This window comes from Bacillus rossius, chromosome 2 (assembly GCF_032445375.1).
Source record: "Bacillus rossius redtenbacheri isolate Brsri chromosome 2, Brsri_v3, whole genome shotgun sequence".
Classification (NCBI taxonomy): Eukaryota; Metazoa; Arthropoda; class Insecta; order Phasmatodea; family Bacillidae; genus Bacillus; species Bacillus rossius.
In genome coordinates this window covers 65,353,393-65,370,846 of record NC_086331.1, presented here as the reverse complement: position 1 = coordinate 65,370,846, position 17,454 = coordinate 65,353,393, and the positions used below count along the sequence as shown (strand labels likewise).

The 17,454-nt window shown below is 37.2% G+C and overlaps 1 protein-coding gene across 3 annotated transcripts in view; it reads right to left on the bottom strand.

Annotated features, from left to right (window-relative positions):
• The window catches only part of LOC134529339 (septin-1), a 217,303-nt gene that overhangs the window by 135,166 nt on the left and 64,683 nt on the right, over positions 1-17,454 (bottom strand). The window lies entirely within an intron of this gene.

Below are 17,454 nucleotides of genomic sequence, written 5' to 3'. Positions count from 1 at the left end.
AAGCCTGCCTTCTTAAAGCTGTTTGCAATAATGGTTGGTTCCAACGAATCCTCAGAAGCCACAAGGAAATGCAGAGCATCTAAAATAGACACTTTGTAAGGTGGAGGTTGGGTGTTGCGTGATTCATTTTTGTGATTAGTCTGCGCACCAATTTATTGCGTTAATAATGCTTTTGTACTTTGATCACACCCTGATCCATGGGTTGCAGCACTGATGTGGAATTAGCAGGAAGAAACTGAATTTTCACATTCCTCATGTTTGCTAAATTCTTCAGATGGGCAGTGCCGTGGATAAGTTGGGTTTCCTAGGTTGGCGACAGTGAACTCGCGCCATAATGGACGACGGACACGAGGCAGCAGTGTATTATGTTTTATCTGTAACTAAGCAGTGTTTCTAATTATCCATCTATGTAGTCGTGTACTGTTGAAAACTACCTTAGTAGTTATTAAAGGACTTTATGTGAAACTACATGGTGCCGAAACCCGGGAATGCGTGCAAACTAATTGGTGAATAAATAGCAAACAATGGCACTGGTACACAACGGCAACCAATCTCGAGAAAAAGTCTCCTGAAATCCCAGTCGCGACATTCATGACCGTGATTGGACCTGATGCAGCAAACATTTTCATCACATTTACACTCACTCAAAAGGAAAGTACGGACATTAGCGTCATCAAAACCAAATTTGATGCACACTTCGCACCAAAAAACGAACATTACATATGAAAGATACATCTTCAACAAAATGAAGCAAGAAGAAAGCCAAACATTTGACGAGTTCCTAACCTCAATTATCAACCAAGGAAAAAGGTGCGAATTTGGAGAGTTATATGATAGCTTACTTTGTGACAAGTTGGTGGTAGGAAATACCAGTGACAAAGTTAGGGAAAAACTGTTAGCAGAAGAACATCTCACATTTAACCAAACGGTGAAAATATGCAGGGCGTGAGAAGTAACTAAACAACAAGTACAGGCTGTGCAAGCTGATGCACCTTTACCAGCGGTACATACTCTAAGTCGTAAAAACCCACCCTTGCAACTAGCGATCAACAAACACACACAAAAACTAACTGTCACAGGTGCGGTTGTATCCATCAACCACGCCCATGCCCAGCTCTGGGAAAAGAATGCAAAAAGTGCAGGAAATTAAATAATTTTGCTCAGGTATGTAGGTCAAAACAAGTGCACACAATTACTAGCAGACCCCAGGACCAATACTTACAAAAGGAAGATGCTGCCACATTATGTGTGTCAACCATAAACATACACCAGGGAGAACTGGATTGGACAGAAAAACTTGTGCTACCCAACAACCAGAAGGTTACCTTCAAACTGGACACAGGCGCACAGTGTAATGTGTTAAATAGTAGCGTCGCCAGTAAAAGCTTGCTACATGTGACCCCTTCCAGAACAAGAGAACTCCTGTCTTTCACCCAACACAGTGTTCCAGAATTAGGGGAGACAACAGTCAGTGGGTCTACAAACCAGAAAACAACACACTTGCTCACGTTCCATGTGGTGAACGAGGGTCTACCGTGCATCTTAGGGAGGCAGGCTTGTGAATCATTGGGGTTTATCAAACGAGTGGAAACGGCGGTTGCAGATGGTGAGCTCTTCTAAGAGATAGGATGTTTAAAAGGGTTTTCATATGACATCGACCTGGTAGAAGAACCAAAATTTATACCCACCAAGGAAAGTACCTTACACCATTCGAGATCAAGTTGAAGAAGAATTGGATTACATAGTCACAAATGGAATCATCGAACGCGTGAACGAGCCTACACCGGCAGTATCTCCATGGTAGTGGTGAGAAAAAATGGCAAAGTTAGAATCTGTATGGACCCATCTGATGTAAACAAAAACCTAAAGAGATGACACTATCTCTTACAGACTGTAGAGGAAATAACAGCTCGACTAAAGGGATCCAAATATTTCACACTCCTCGATTGCAAAAAGGAATTCTGGCAGCTCAAAGTGACCGATAGAACGTCCCAGCACCTGACGTTTGCCACACCATGGGGCAGGTACAAATGCAAAAGGATGCCATTTGGACTAGCTTCTGCACCCGAAGTTTTTCAGCAGGTAATGAGTCACACACTGCGAGATGTACCACGTGCAGAATGTTCGATGGACGACATCCTTATACATGCAGAAAGCAAGGAAGAACTAGAGGAAATCACCAACGTGGCGATCAACAAACTCAAAGAAGCAGGGCTAACGCTTAACCTAAGCAAGTGCATGTTTTCACAAAAACAAGTAAAATTCTTAGGACACATACTGTCTGACACGAGAATCCTTCCAGATCCGGCGAATTAGAAGCAGTTGAAAGATTGAAGGAACCATCATCGGTCATAGAACTTCAACGATTTCTAGAAATAGTGAATTACTTATCCAAATTCATTCCCAGAGTTGCAAAACTGTCAGCGCCACTTACAAAACCACTGGAAAAAAACGTCGCGTGGCACTGGGACGCAGAACAAAAACTGCATTTGCAGCACTTAAGGAATCATTAAAATCTCCACCTCTTCGGAGATACTATGACCACACTACGCAGCTAACACTCTCAGTAGATGCCAGTAGCCACTCTGTAACTTCAGTGCTCATTCAAGAGGGCCAGCCTATTATGTACGCGTCTAAGGCACTCTCTAAGTCCCAACAGAACTATAGCCAAATAGAAAAAGAAGGCTATGCCATATTGTCGGCTTGCAAAAAATTTCATGAATACATCTGGGGAAACCAGCAATTGACTATAGAAACGGACCACAAGCCGTTAGAGGCAATTTTCAAGAAACCCCTCCAAGACAGCCCAGCAAGACTCCACAGAATACAGTTTGAAATACTACCATACAACCCAACCGTCATCTACAGGAAAGGAACGGAACTGCACATAGCAGATACATTGAGCCGAGACTTTAACAACGTGCCAGAGCCAGACCCACAGCCCATGTTTGAAGTACACATGACCAAACCGTTGTCACCAGCACGGGCACTACAACTGAAGGACTGCAACCAGGAAAGCACAGAACTGTCGAATCTTCGTCAGATGATATTGCAAGGTTGGCCAGACACAAGAAATCAAGCACCGGCCAACCTGCAAAAATACCAGACCTTCCGCGAAGAATTAGCAGTGTATGAAGACATCATCTTCAAGGGCAACAAAATAGTAATACACCCCGGTTTGGAAGTCATTAGTTTTGTCACAACTCCACCTATCCCACAAAGGAACTCAAGGCACACTGGCATTGGCACAAGAACATGTGTTCTGGCCAGGTATGGCGCAAGAAATCACCAGGTACGTTCAACAATGTGCTACATGCCAAAAAATCCAAAATGATTCACCACAGGAGATTCTTAGCAGTGAGCAAGTTCCATCCCGACCCTGTCAATATGTCGCCTCAGACATGTTCCAGTATAAAGGGAAAGAATATCTCCTTGTTGTTGACTCGTACTCTGGCTATTTTGACTTTGTGATGCTGAGTTCAACCACTAGTGACGTAATCATCACAAAGTTAAAAATTGGTTTTTTCAACATGAAATCCCAGACGAGCTTCGCACTGACGGAGGCCCGCAGTATACATCCTATCAGTTCCAAAAATTTAGCAAAGACTAAAACTTTAAACACAGAATATCAAGCCCTCACTTTCCACGCTCTAATGGACTAGCAGAAAGGTATGTGCAGGAAGCAAAGAATCTTCTTGCAAAATGTGCTGAGGATGCATCAGACATATGGCTAGCATTGTTACATCATCGAAATACACCAAGAGGAAAACTCGGCTTCCCTGTGCAAAGACTCATGGGACGCAGGACAAAAACGACCTTACCATCCTCCGAAGAACTTTTGCAGCCGGAATTAGTGGAAAAAGTTCAAGAGCAACCGACGGCGATAAGAAATGTCCAAACGGATCAATTCAATAAAAACAAATGGTAGCTGCACCAACTCAAGGCAACAGATGAGGTCCTTTACCGTGAGGCGCACAAACATTTGGTACCCGCAAAAGTATTGACACATGTACATATATACATGTACGTATATAATTGACACGCCCAGGGGACAATATCGCAGGAATTCTTGGTTCCTCAAGCCCAAGAAGCCTCTGGCAACACAGCCCAAGAAGCCTCTGGCAACACAGCCCGAGCAGCCCCACACCCCGCACCAGCCAGAGCCTGTCTCACCAACAGCTAAGCACCAAGAGGACCTACAGTCAATACTTTCCACACCAGCGTCGGCGACCACCCATCACAGCGACGGATCTCCAGAGTTACGGGTATTTGATGAGGGCTTTCCAACAATGACAGAAAAACACCCAGCCACACCAGTGACAACCAAAACACGCAGTGGGAGAAGGGTACTCCCGCCTGAGAAACTTAATTTGAGAATAAATTAAGTCAGGTCAGGTTAAACTCCTGACCATTACATTCGAAACCTAGGCCCAAGAAGCAGAAAGAGGGAGATGTCGTGGATAAATTGGGTTTCCTAGGTTGGCGACAGTGAACTCGCGCCATAATGGACGACGGACACGAGGCAGCAGTGTATAATGTTTTATCTGTAAGTAAGCAGTGTTTCTAATTATCCGTCTATGTAGTCGTGTATTGTTGAAAACTACCTTAGTCGTTATTAAAGGACATTATGTGAAACTACAGGCAGGACAGTGATCCATAAACACAATATTCATTCTGTTCTTTACTTCCATTTTGGCATCCAGAGTGTGCCAATATTGTTCAAAGATACCACAAGTCATCCATGCTGTTTTGTTATTTGTGTACCTACATGGTAAAGTTTTCAAATTTTTAAAACATTGTGGATTTTTGGCCTTCCCAATTACAAAAAGTGGAAGCTTCTCGTACCCATCCACATTGGCCCCCACAAGAACAGTCGGCCTCTCCTTGCTTCGAAGGCAAGTCTCTCCTTTTAAAACATATGTCTTGTCAGGCTCTCCTTTTAAAACAAATGTCTTGTCAGGCAGCATATAGAAAAAGAGGCCAAACTCATCAACATTGAAAATATCCATCTGTTCATATTCAGAAAGGAATTTGAGCCAATAATACTTTGCATGCATCTATTGATTCTCCACTCACACTCTCAGATTCTCCACTTATTGCCCAGTACACAATGCCAGTCCTATTCTTAAATCGGTCAAGCTAACCATTTGATGCTCTGAATTATACATCAAGTGTCAAAGCAATCTATCTGTTCTGCTTTTTATTTTAAAATCATGCCACTCAATGAGACGTATTGTGCATGCTACTTTTTAAACCATTCAAGCAAAGGTTTCTCAATCTCTTCATATTTTCCACTCATCCTTCTTTTTCATGTCGATGAAATATTGCCGGCCCCGGCAAACAAATCTCACCAAACCACCACATTAGTTAAACGTTGTATAGCTGCTGAGTATATAAACCAATAAATAAAGTCATTAGCAGAAATAAATTTTTGCTGTAATCATACAAAGTAGTGTAAGTAGTGTAAGTAGTGTAAGATAATTCTTAAATGCATGTTGTGTGTTAATTATATAGTTTTAAATATTGTTACCACTACCCTTGCTCTGGGTCAGTGATAACAACTCCAGCACCCTCGGGGAACTAAATTAAACAAATGCCGCGCACACAAAAACCAAATTTTTAAGTGCCACAGTAATCAAAGAACTAGCCCTCGTGTCTAAAAAAGGTGCCAAAAAATTATACCAAATGTAATTGAAATTTTTAATAATCTTAGCAGAGAAAGAGAGGAGTACAGATAGGAGGTAGCATAAAAAAATACAAAATTATCACTCAACGATTTACTATAAAAATCATAAAGACTCTTAAACATCACTTACAGGGGAAAATATGCATGGCCTTGAGCTGTTTTGCAAAACATACTCTATAACACGACTTAACTAGATAAAAATGTATAAAAAACATAACATACAAAATAACCTAAAATTAAGTAAACAAGCGTGTATATATATATATATATACACATATACACATATATATATATATATATATACATATACATATATATATACATATATATATAAAGGGTGTATCAAAATTCATGTTACAACGATGGGGGTAGAAAGCTCTTATTATTTGCAACCATTTTTGCCAATAAACATGTTGCCGGAAATGCGTAGTTAAGCCCCTGAAGCCCCAGAAAGAGTCAGCGTAGGCAACCCGTTGGGCTTTGTGCGAGACAGACGATGCTGTGGTGAATTACGTGTTTACGACACCGGGCAGCGCTCGAGAGGACATTACGATGTCGAATGCTGACCCCCACCCCTTTTTACCTCCGTTGGTGGCGCCCTCACCTCTTTTCTTCCGTTAGTGCTGTGCCATAGCACTGCGCAGCGTGACATCGCAGTGTCACAGTGTGTTTTGATATCACTGGTGGTCTGTCGTTGACTGTTCTGTCATACAAGCAAACTCGTGGTGTCATTTCTTTCGCTGTGGTTCTGAAAAGGGCGACCTTTTAGTGGAGCTCAATGGAGTACACGTTTAGTGAGTACACGGACATGCTGCTTGTTTACGGGGAAGCTAGACAAAATGGATGAGCCGCCCGTCGTCTGTACGAAGAACGATATCCGGGTCGTAGGATTCCAGCTCACACCATGTTTGCAAGACTAACTCAGCGAATACGTTATACTGGTACATGTGCCATCACAAGACCAAATGCTGGTGCTCCACGCAGGTTTCGTACTCCCAGTTTTGAAGAATATGTACTTCAGAGATTTGAGGAGAGTCCGGATACAAGCACAAGGGCAGAAGGTTCCGATATGGACGCTGACAAAATGGCTGTTTGGCGAATTCTTCATGAGAAACTCTTGTACCCATACCACCTTCAAAAAGTGCAACACATGGGTACGGCGGACTATCCTCTTCGCATGACCTTTTCTCGTTGGTACATTCGAAGAGTATTGAGGAACCCAGAGTTAGCGGTTTTATTCAGCGATGAAGCCATGTTCACTCAAGACGCTATTCTCAATTCGCACAACAGTCATGTTTGGAATGATGTCAATCCGCATGCAACGTGTGTTACAGCTAGCCAGGAACGTTTTTCAGTTAATGTGTAGGCCGGTATTTTACGGCGTATTAATCGGGCCTTTTTTTCTTCCCCCACGACTTACCGCCGCCGGATACCTCCACTTCCTTCAGAACGAACTACCAGGTCTTCTTGAAGAGATTCCATTGCATGTCCGACGTGTGATGTAGTACCAACATGACGGGGCAACACCTCATTTTTCCCTGCAAGTGCGAGAGTATTTAAACCAAACATTTCCAAACTGATGGATTCGACGAGCGGGCCCTGTCGCATGGCCACCAAGGTCACCGGACCTAACCCCGTTAGATTTCTTTCTGTGGGGTTACGTAAAAGGGCTTATCTACGCTACGCCAGTAGAAACGGTAGAAGAGCTTACACAGCGAATCATTGAAGCGTTCGAAATCATAAGGTTGACTCCACACATGCTCCAGCGTATCCGTGAAAACATGATTCGCCGTTGCCACCTCTGTGTTGCTCAAGGTGGACGTGTTTTTTGAGCCGTTGCTTTAGGCTGTCATGTTGTTAAAACGTATGAAACAATTTCATTGTTGTGAAACAAAGCCGAAGCTGTGATTGATTTCAGAGTGAAATTAAAATCTGTGCCACGATTAAAAAGGTTATTTCTCTACTCTAACGCCCGCACATCCACAAAATAACACTCTAGAACAGGTTGCCTACGCTGACTCTTTCTGGGGCTACAGGGGCTTAACTACGCGTTTCCGGCAAAATATTTATTGGCCAAAATGGTTGCAAATAATAAGAGCTCTCTACCCTCAAGCGTTGTAACATGAATTTTGATACAGCCTTTAAATACACACATACATACACACCTCTTGTAAATTACGGCTACCTTTTACAAACATTAAACATTAAAGCCTGGGCTCAATCTTATTGTCTTTATCACAGTCAGTTCAACTCTTCGTTTATGCTTAATTTTTTTTTGCACCAACAACAAATACCTAAATGGTCTGGAAAGCAGAAGTAGCAATTTCGTGATAAATCCACTAAAGAGTAAGAACCGAGGAAGTTTAAACGTTCTTGTTAACAGTCTCGTGAATTGAAGACCAACACCAATGTTCTGCTCTCAAAAGAATGCCTGAACACCTGAACACACCAAGTGGCTCGGCACTGATGCAGTAATTCTATCTATAAAAAGGTACTGTTTTTCCTGGGACGTACGTAAATAGGGCAAGCCAACACTTACTTGCAAGTCCATAGCTCGTAGTGGGTTTCTTCTTCAGGTGTGCTATTAGCATAGCACACTACCGGAGCACAGGGCGTGCCCAACGACCAACAGCACCCAGTATTATAGGGCACGAATCCATGCACTCGTAGATCATAAAAACCAGCAACCACTTTTTGCAGTAGTCGTTCCCACACATAGTTATACTATTCTTTTTGCAATACGTGCGAGATTATCAAATATGTTACACTCACGCAACCCCAGTTTAAAGTTCTCTCACAGAATGCAAGCAGCGGCTTACATGTCACCCGCACCGGCCCATGGCTAACTCTCACTTAAACACCTCCCCATCTCTGCTGCCTTCGCACATAACCACCTTCTGGTCAACACACACACGAAAGAAAATAGTTCTAGCACACTAGTTTATTTATTTACCTATTACTAAGGTAGCCGTACTAAAATATTAATCTTTAAAAATATCTTGCTAAAAATTATTAAAGTAAAATACTCTAAAAATATATACACAATACTAAATACCATATAAATTATACTAAACTAGAATGTTCTTCGATCTTCCAGACCATTTTAGGTCTTACCAACTTAACAGTCATTTCCTTTAGGCATATTTCCAAACAATTCACCGATTACAATATATAAATTATGAGCTAAACATAAAAACTAACTTAACTAAACGTGCCAAAAAATAATTACAACACAAGTGCAAAAAATAAATGTAACTAGAAAAATTAAAATAATTAAATTTTAGAACCAAAATGAAACCAGGGGTTTCAATATGTACTTAGAATTGCCTCATGATAAGTTTGGGCCATGTTACTATGAAAAAGTACCTAGAAAAACTAAGATTCATTCAAGAAATAAGTACTGTCCTTATCTTACAGTGACGGCTGAGCGTTCAGTGACGGCTGAGCGTTCAGTGACGGCTGAGCGTTCATAGCCGACGGACGTGCGCGCGCGCTCCCCGGCTTTAATGTGCTATTATTTCTTCACTATCGTTAAGTTCGACTCATAATTGATTCATCGCTGCTTAATCTTTCCGACTTTCATGGGTTTTCATTACCCGATAATAATGATTCGATCATTGAATTAGTTCCAGACACGGTTACTAAAATGTTCAGATCGCCTACTAAAAAAGTGATTTCTAATTCGCCGGGAATATCTGAAAAAGCAAGTGAAAGTTCATCGAAGCAAAAATCTTCTAGTGAAGCTTGGACGGTAAAACTTCTGGATCCCACCATGGAAGACTTAATCTCGGCCGTGAAATCCCTCAGTATGAAATTTGACGAGTTAAAAAGCGAGAATATGGTGTTAAAAACCCTTCTTATCGACTCTCGTAGTGAAACTGCAGAGATAAAAAATGAACTGCAACAGATTAAACAGATCTTATCTTCTAAGACTGATTCTGTTAATTCATACAGTCAAGTAGTTAAAAAAGTCTCCTCAAACAAGAAACCTGCTTGTGTCGAGTCATCCGGTGTATCTGGCAACAGTGCGCGCACCAGTGACCCACTTACAACTCAGCGTGTCTCCAACGACGTCATCAGGAAAAACGGTAAACAGCTCGTCGACGAAGACGGCTTCACCGTAGTACAACATTCACGCAAGTCCACGAATAATGAAAACTCCGATAGAAAATTATCTAACACGGATCGTAAGAAAAATCCCTTGCAAATTGGCATCAGGAATGTTTCCACATTAAAAACAATTGCTAAACCTATTTACAAAAAAACAAAAGCTCTCTTTGTCACGCGTTTTGAGCCGTCTGTCACGGAACAAGAAGTCGTAGATTATATTTCCAACGAACTAAATCTCAAGCAAGTCAAAGTGGCCAAGCTCCGGACAAAGCATAATTCTTACGCCTCCTTCCATGTATCTGTTCTGGAAGAAGATTTTAGTAGAATTAATAATATTGTTTTTTGGCCCAGTGGCTGTTTAATCAGTCCTTTCTTTGGAAAACTGCATCAAGACCAAATTGTTAATACTAATTCATCTCCTGAAGCTCTCGGTAATTCTACCCAATTACCTCCAAGTTCCTGCAGTACATCGTCACCTTTTATGCCAGCAACTTCTATGCCAGGGCCTGGAGGAGTGCTTCCTACTCACTTCCCAGTGAATGCCCAATCTTAATGAATGGGAAATTGCATATCAGAATGTTAGAGGACTTAGAACAAAATCAGTTGAATTCTTTGATAATCTTATTAATACTCAGTATGACATAATCTGTCTAACAGAAACTTGGTTCAACGAAAGATGTATCAATGCTCATTATTTCACCGATAATTATTCTATTTTTAGAACTGATAGGGATCCGCTACTCTCATCAATGGAACGTGGTGGCGGAGTGTTGATCGCAGTGAACAAACATAAATTCCCTTCTGTTCAGCTAATTCAATTATATGACTATCGTGGAGTAGAAGCCGTATGGATTAATATTAAAATTGCCTTTAATAAGTACTTAACATTGGGTAATATTTATCTTCCTCCAACTACATCACCTAATCTATTTACATTGTATTTTGAAGCTCTTGAACAAAAACTCGTTAATTCTCATGATAATGTGATTATCTTAGGTGACTTCAATGTACCTGGGATAGATTGGAAAGTAAATCACTATTTCAATATTGCCCGTGCACATGTCAGATCCAAGGCTCAGTGCCTGCTTGATTTCATATCTAATTTGGATTTATTTCAGCACAACCTAATACAATCTTCCAATAATCTTCTAGATCTTTGTATTTCTAATCTATCCCATTGTGTGGTTGAAAAAGCTGTTGAATCTCTGGTCAAAGAGGATATCTATCATCCTACCCTACTTATTAAACTACTTATTGAGGCGACCTCACACAATTTTACTCCAGATTCTATTTTCAGAAACTACAAAGCTGGTGATTACTTAAGCCTTTATAACTCTCTAAAAACCCACAATTGGGATGAATATTATAACACCACTGATGTAGATGCTCTTGTAGATCAACTTACATCTTGTATCTGTGATAAAATCAATACTCACATTCCATTATCCACACGTAAGGCCTCTAAACATCCTTATTGGTTCTCTGGTGAATTAATTCATGCCTTAAAATCTAAAAAACACTTTCATAAACTCTATAAAAGAAACAATAATACTCAGTATTACCTTCTTTTCTCTAAATATAGAGCAATAGTTAAAAATCTTATTAAGCGTGATAAAACTAATTGGAATCGCAGTATCAATAATAAGGTTAAGAATAACCCTAAAAAATTCTGGAGATATGTCAATGTTATGAAAAATGGTTATAGTGAATCCCATTCTCTTAATGTCAATGGTGATATCTGTAATGATCCTGGTATTCTTTCTAATGTCTTTGCTAAGTACTTTGCTAGTGTATATGTACCATCCACCAACCACCCTCGTATCATTGATCCCGATATTATTCACGATTCAATTCCTGTATCATTCTTATCAGAAAGCCAGGTCTTATGGGGAATTAAATCATTAAAACCAACTATGTCTACTGGTCCTGACGGTATACCAAATTTCATTATTAAAGGCTGCTCTTTTATTCTAATGCCTCTATTGTTGCATCTATTTAATACAAGTCTAAAATCACAAGTATTTCCCACTAAATGGAAAATAGCTAAGGTTATTCCCATACATAAAAAGGGTAGTAAACTCAGTGTATTTAATTATAGGCCTATATCATTATTAAATGGCTTTACTAAAATCTTTGAAAAAATAATATTTAAACATATTAACTTTCCAATAAACAACAGATTAGCTCCTAATCAGCATGGCTTTAGAAATAGTATGACAACTTCTACTAATCTTCTCTCATTTATTAATCCTATATACAATAAAGTTACAACAAGGGGGCAGGTTGATGCATGTTATTTTGATCTGGCTAAAGCCTTTGATACTGTCAATCACTCCATTTTACTAGCTAAACTTTCTAACTTCGGTCTCTGTAATAATTATATAACCTGGTTTACTAGTTACCTTAAAGATAGATGTTTCTTTGTTTCACTTAATAAAAAAACTTCTACTTTATATCATGCTACTTCTGGTGTGCCTCAAGGGGGTACTTTATCTCCCTTATTATTCAATATTTATATCAATGATATTTTTAAAGTTCTTCATCATACTACTGGTTTTCTGTTTGCTGATGATCTTAAAATATCCAGAGAAATTTCCTCCTTAAATGACTGTCTGCTTCTTCAATCTGATATTACTGAAATTGATAATTGGTGCAAAATGAATTTAGTTTCACTTAACAAAGATAAAACAAAAATTATTTCTTTCACAAGGAAAATTCATCCAGTTAAATATGATTATTTTCTTGACAACTCAAAAATTTCCAAATCTCTTAGTATAAAAGATCTTGGTGTTATTCTTGATTCCAAACTATTCTTTCATCAACATGTTAATTCTTTAGTATCCTTTTCCCGTAGAACCTTATATTTAATAAATTATATAACTTACTATGCATCTGATACTGAATCCATTCTTACTCTTTATTTGTCCTTAGTTAGAAGTAAACTCGAATATTGCTCAGTTATCTGGAACAGTATTAACACCACCGACAGTGACAAAATTGAATCCATACAAAATAAATTTTTCAAAATAATTAGTTCTAGACACCATCAATTACCCAAATTAGAATCTCTTTCAAATCGTCGCATCCATCTGGATGCCCTGTTTGTGTTTAAGTGCTATAGTTCAAAAATTAATTGCTTATACTTACTTGATAACTCTGGTATTCGAGTCCCGCAGTTCAAAAGCCGCCTTCGATCCCTATTATGTTCCTTACACAATAATAATGATTTAATTTACAGACTTATCTCAAATTTCAATAAATATGAAAATTTTATTAAAAACTTCAAATTTTAATTTTTATGATTACCCTAATATTCTGAGTAATTTTATAATCCTGTTTATTCTTCCAATTTTAGATCAATTAGTTAAAATTATCTCAGTTGCTGTTTTGTTTTGTTTTGTTTGTTATTGTGTCGTCCTTTATTTTCCTGTGTAGGTTGTATTTATTCGCTTGTATGTGCGTCTTTTATTATCCTGTTTATGTTGTATTTATTCGTTTGTATGTGTCGTGTTTGTATTACTTGTTCTGTGCACACCTCTAAAGCTTCGGCTGTTGGTGTGCATGTCACAAATTTTAATAAATAATAATAATAAATAATAAATAATAATCATTTACAAATTAATTTAATCTCTTATAGTACTTTTGGCCACCAGTGCAAAATGCAAATAAGCTAAAATTTCATCATTCCAATTAATGAAAATTCAAAAATTCCAAATGCCAAAATTATATTAATAAGTTCTAAACAAATGGAAACAGTGTCTTAATACACTGTATAAACAGAATAATGTGGTTCTAGTGGATGCTTCATTCATTTACACCTTTTTATTACATGCTTTATATTAGCTTCACCTGTATGTTTGTTTGTCTGTCTGTCTGTAACTCTTTCGACTAAGAGTGAGTGGCTCATCACTGTAAAATGTCCCACCAATTTCATTACGTTCGTTAGCCGAGTGGTCTAAGGCGCGCGACTTCTGTGACGTCAGCTTTCGGATTCAGCGATCGTGGGTTCTACTCCCGGCCACGCCGAAAAAAAAAAAAATGTTTTTTTTCCCGGTAAATTCTAAGATTATATCCATACATTAACTGTAAATGATTCGGAGAGACTTTACCATTTCTTTGTGATGTTGCAACTCCAAATAGTTATCTCAGATGGTAATAGGTAGTGTCGGTAACTCATTTCCCTTAGATAATTATACATAAATATAGTTTAAAAAACTAAAAAAACATGCTTTTAAAGAATATCAAACTAAAAAGTTAAAAATAAATATAGTTTAAAAAACTAAAGAAACATGCTTTTAAAGATTATCAAACTAAAAAGTTAAAAATAATTTTAAAATTTAATTTATGACAATAGTATATAAGCAATACTAGTATAAATGAGAAAAAAGCATAAGGGCGCTTAATATACAAAAAATATGGCACAAAGCGCCTCAAGCTTTTTTCTCATTTATACTAGTATTGCTTATATACTATTGTCATAAATTAAATTTTAAAATTATTTTTAACTTTTTAGTTTGATAATCTTTAAAAGCATGTTTCTTTAGTTTTTTAAACTATATTTATTTTTTTACCACAGATATTACCACCCTATTGATTTTTTTACCTAGCAGTAATCTCACGTGCAGCACCAGAAACATTTTGTGAGAAAATAAACAACAGTTGAGCTACTATGCAACCAATTGAAAACTCAATGCCATTTAATGATTTCATTTCTAAACTGTTCCATGTCGGCATAAATTTAATTAATGTCAGGCACAGAAACTAGACCAAAAAAAATCTTGTACACCCACCCCTCGAAGTAATGCTGTTCAATAAATGTGGTTTTGAAGTAATGACATCAATAAATTACATCATTATTTAAAGAAGCGCAGTCATAGATTCTAAGTAGCACTGTTTTCTTTTACGTGACTTTTTATTACAATTTGCGCACAATTTCAATAGTACTTGTGCAGCATTAAATACAATGCAACAAATTAATAATGTGATGAATCAAAAAAAACATTATTTTGCTCTTTCCTTAGTAGCTATCTGCTTCCTTCAAAGCATATTTATCTTTCAACGACACCCATATGTCCAATGTTCAGCAAACATTACATTTATTTTATGCCATCCTGAATTTCAGCAGCAGCTCTGGAGATTAAAGCTAGAAGCTTCCAGGGCTCGTTTGCCTCGCTGCTACTAGCATACACTAGTGGCAAATCATGGCAGAGAAGCATTTAGTAAACAACAGAGTCAGGAATTATGTTAACAGATTAGATAATCTTTTTAATAATAAAAATGTTAAGTTTATGGTTTTTAAAATCTTATTAGAACTTAAATATATCCCTTATATTAATAACTTTTTTTGTAACCAAGAAATGTTGTTAGCCTCTACTTAGAAATGTTATGCCCATGCCCTATTATGTAAACAATGTGGTACATGAATTTTTAAATTTTAATTTACATTGTTTAGTCTCAAAATGTTATTTAACATTTATTTAAATGTACTTAAAATGTATTTTGAAATATATTTGTAATGTAAATTAATTTTAATGGGAGAAGCTTCTTAATTAAAATCGTAGTCAGCAGGCACATTACCTGACTGGAGAACAAATTATTTTAATTAACATATACTCTTAAGGGAAAAACATATATGATTAGCGCTCTGTTTTCCAGAAATGAATTAGAGCGCTACTTTAAAAGGCAGGTGTACATGCTTACTGTAGTTGAAGAGTTATTCAGTGGCATGTGACAAGAGCCAAAAGCAAGAAAATTTTTATTATAATGTATATTTGTTACTACAATAAAATGTTTGGAGTTAATTAATCTTATTACTTAAGTTTTAAAGTGCTTTCTTCTGATGATATAATTTTTTTCCTTATTTTTTTCTTAATTTCCTCCAACTAGAGGTAAGCAGATTTTCTTTTGCCCATTATTGTCTTACTTAAAAACAGATAGGCTGATTATTATTTGCTAGCTGTATGCTAAAACATCACAACCATACCATCTACCACAAAGTAAAACTTTGAAGTCGCATTACTTTTCACGTAAAAGATAAGCAACATCTACACTTCTATTAAAGTTTTCTAGAATCCCAAACGGCCATGAAGTGGAGAACAATTATTTAATTTTCTTCACCATTTAAAATTGATATTTTGTTTGTATTTTGTCTAGATAGTGTTAACCATGTTTGAAATGTTTAGTTTACCTGCTCTTTTTGTTGCCAACTTTGCAGTACAAGATTTGTTTCTTGTAATTATTTTTATGTTTTATCTGTATTTTTTGGTTATCTTGTCATTATGTGTTTGCTCTTTGGTTTTTATTTTTATCTGGTTCTATCATTATTGCTGTGGTTGCTCTGTTCTGTGCCTACTACCAAGATTTCAACCAAAACCGTTCATAGGTATGAGACAAACTATAAATAAATAAAATAAATAAAATCTACATGTGCTACATATACCAGAAGCAGCTGTATGAAACAATTCAAACATCTCCGTTCAACTGTACTAATATTTTTTATAGTATATGGTGATTAGCTTCCACAGAGATATCTTTATTCCAATAATTAAAAAATATTTTAAACATAATGTGAACCAATAATTAAGAGATCTGTAGATACACTCTCTTGAAAATATAAAAATTAAGTGATTTCCATAATTAATGTATGCCAAGATGTGTAGAACACAACAATGCTCAAGTACTCATATTAAAAACAAGTTAAATATCCTGAAAAAGTAACTATCAACTCCATGGTTAAATAGGAGGTTCAAACTCCCTACAAAATCGAGATACTCGAACAAATTATCTCCTCTGATAATTGCTAAGATTTTTGCACAGTTATGGAAGATCCAATACCTGGTGCTTCAACGTGAATCAACTCTGAGAACTGACCCCATTCCATTAACACTAAAAGACTTTTCTGTTACTTCCCGTTTCTCACAAATAAAAACTGATCCTCTCTCCAATCATAAGAGGACTGTTTGATGCAGCACAAGAAAGAATTCCTATTATTCCTTGTTTAAATGATTTATAAGTTTAGCATTCCATGAAAAAAGCAAAAGAAAGAAAGCTGCAAAAACAATGAGTAAAAACCTGGATAAAGAGAAACTTTTACAGAAAAAAAGAGGAAAAATAAGACTTGTGAAAATTCATCAGCTTAATCATCACCCGAAGAAATCATTCTTCTGGGATCTTCTGAGGCATAGTGTGTGGAGGAGGAATGGAGAATAACGAGAACAAAAACAAGAGGAGGAAGAAGAATAAGTTGTAGAATTATAAGAGGTAAACAAATAATATTAATGACTGGTTCTGCTGTAGCATTTATGGAAGAGATACAGAAGCAACAAAATATGAATTTACATGCATTGTCCAAGATGATAAAAGGTCAAAAAGTATTTGTTAAAGTTAAAGATAATATGATATATATTTTGTAAATAAATCCCAAATGCTTCCACCTACCACCATCAAACAGTAAGATGCCAGAGTGAGTTACAGTTTTAATGGGCCAGTTGATATCACTGAGAAGAAACTAAAAAAAGTCTTATTGTAAACTAATAATTTTTTTAAGTGAATTTCTCATGACTTAGAACCCCACTATAATATAAGAGGTTCAGTCACCTAAACCTTTTGTATGTAACCAGTAATGTAAAGCCCTACCTTTCATCTTAAACACCCACAAA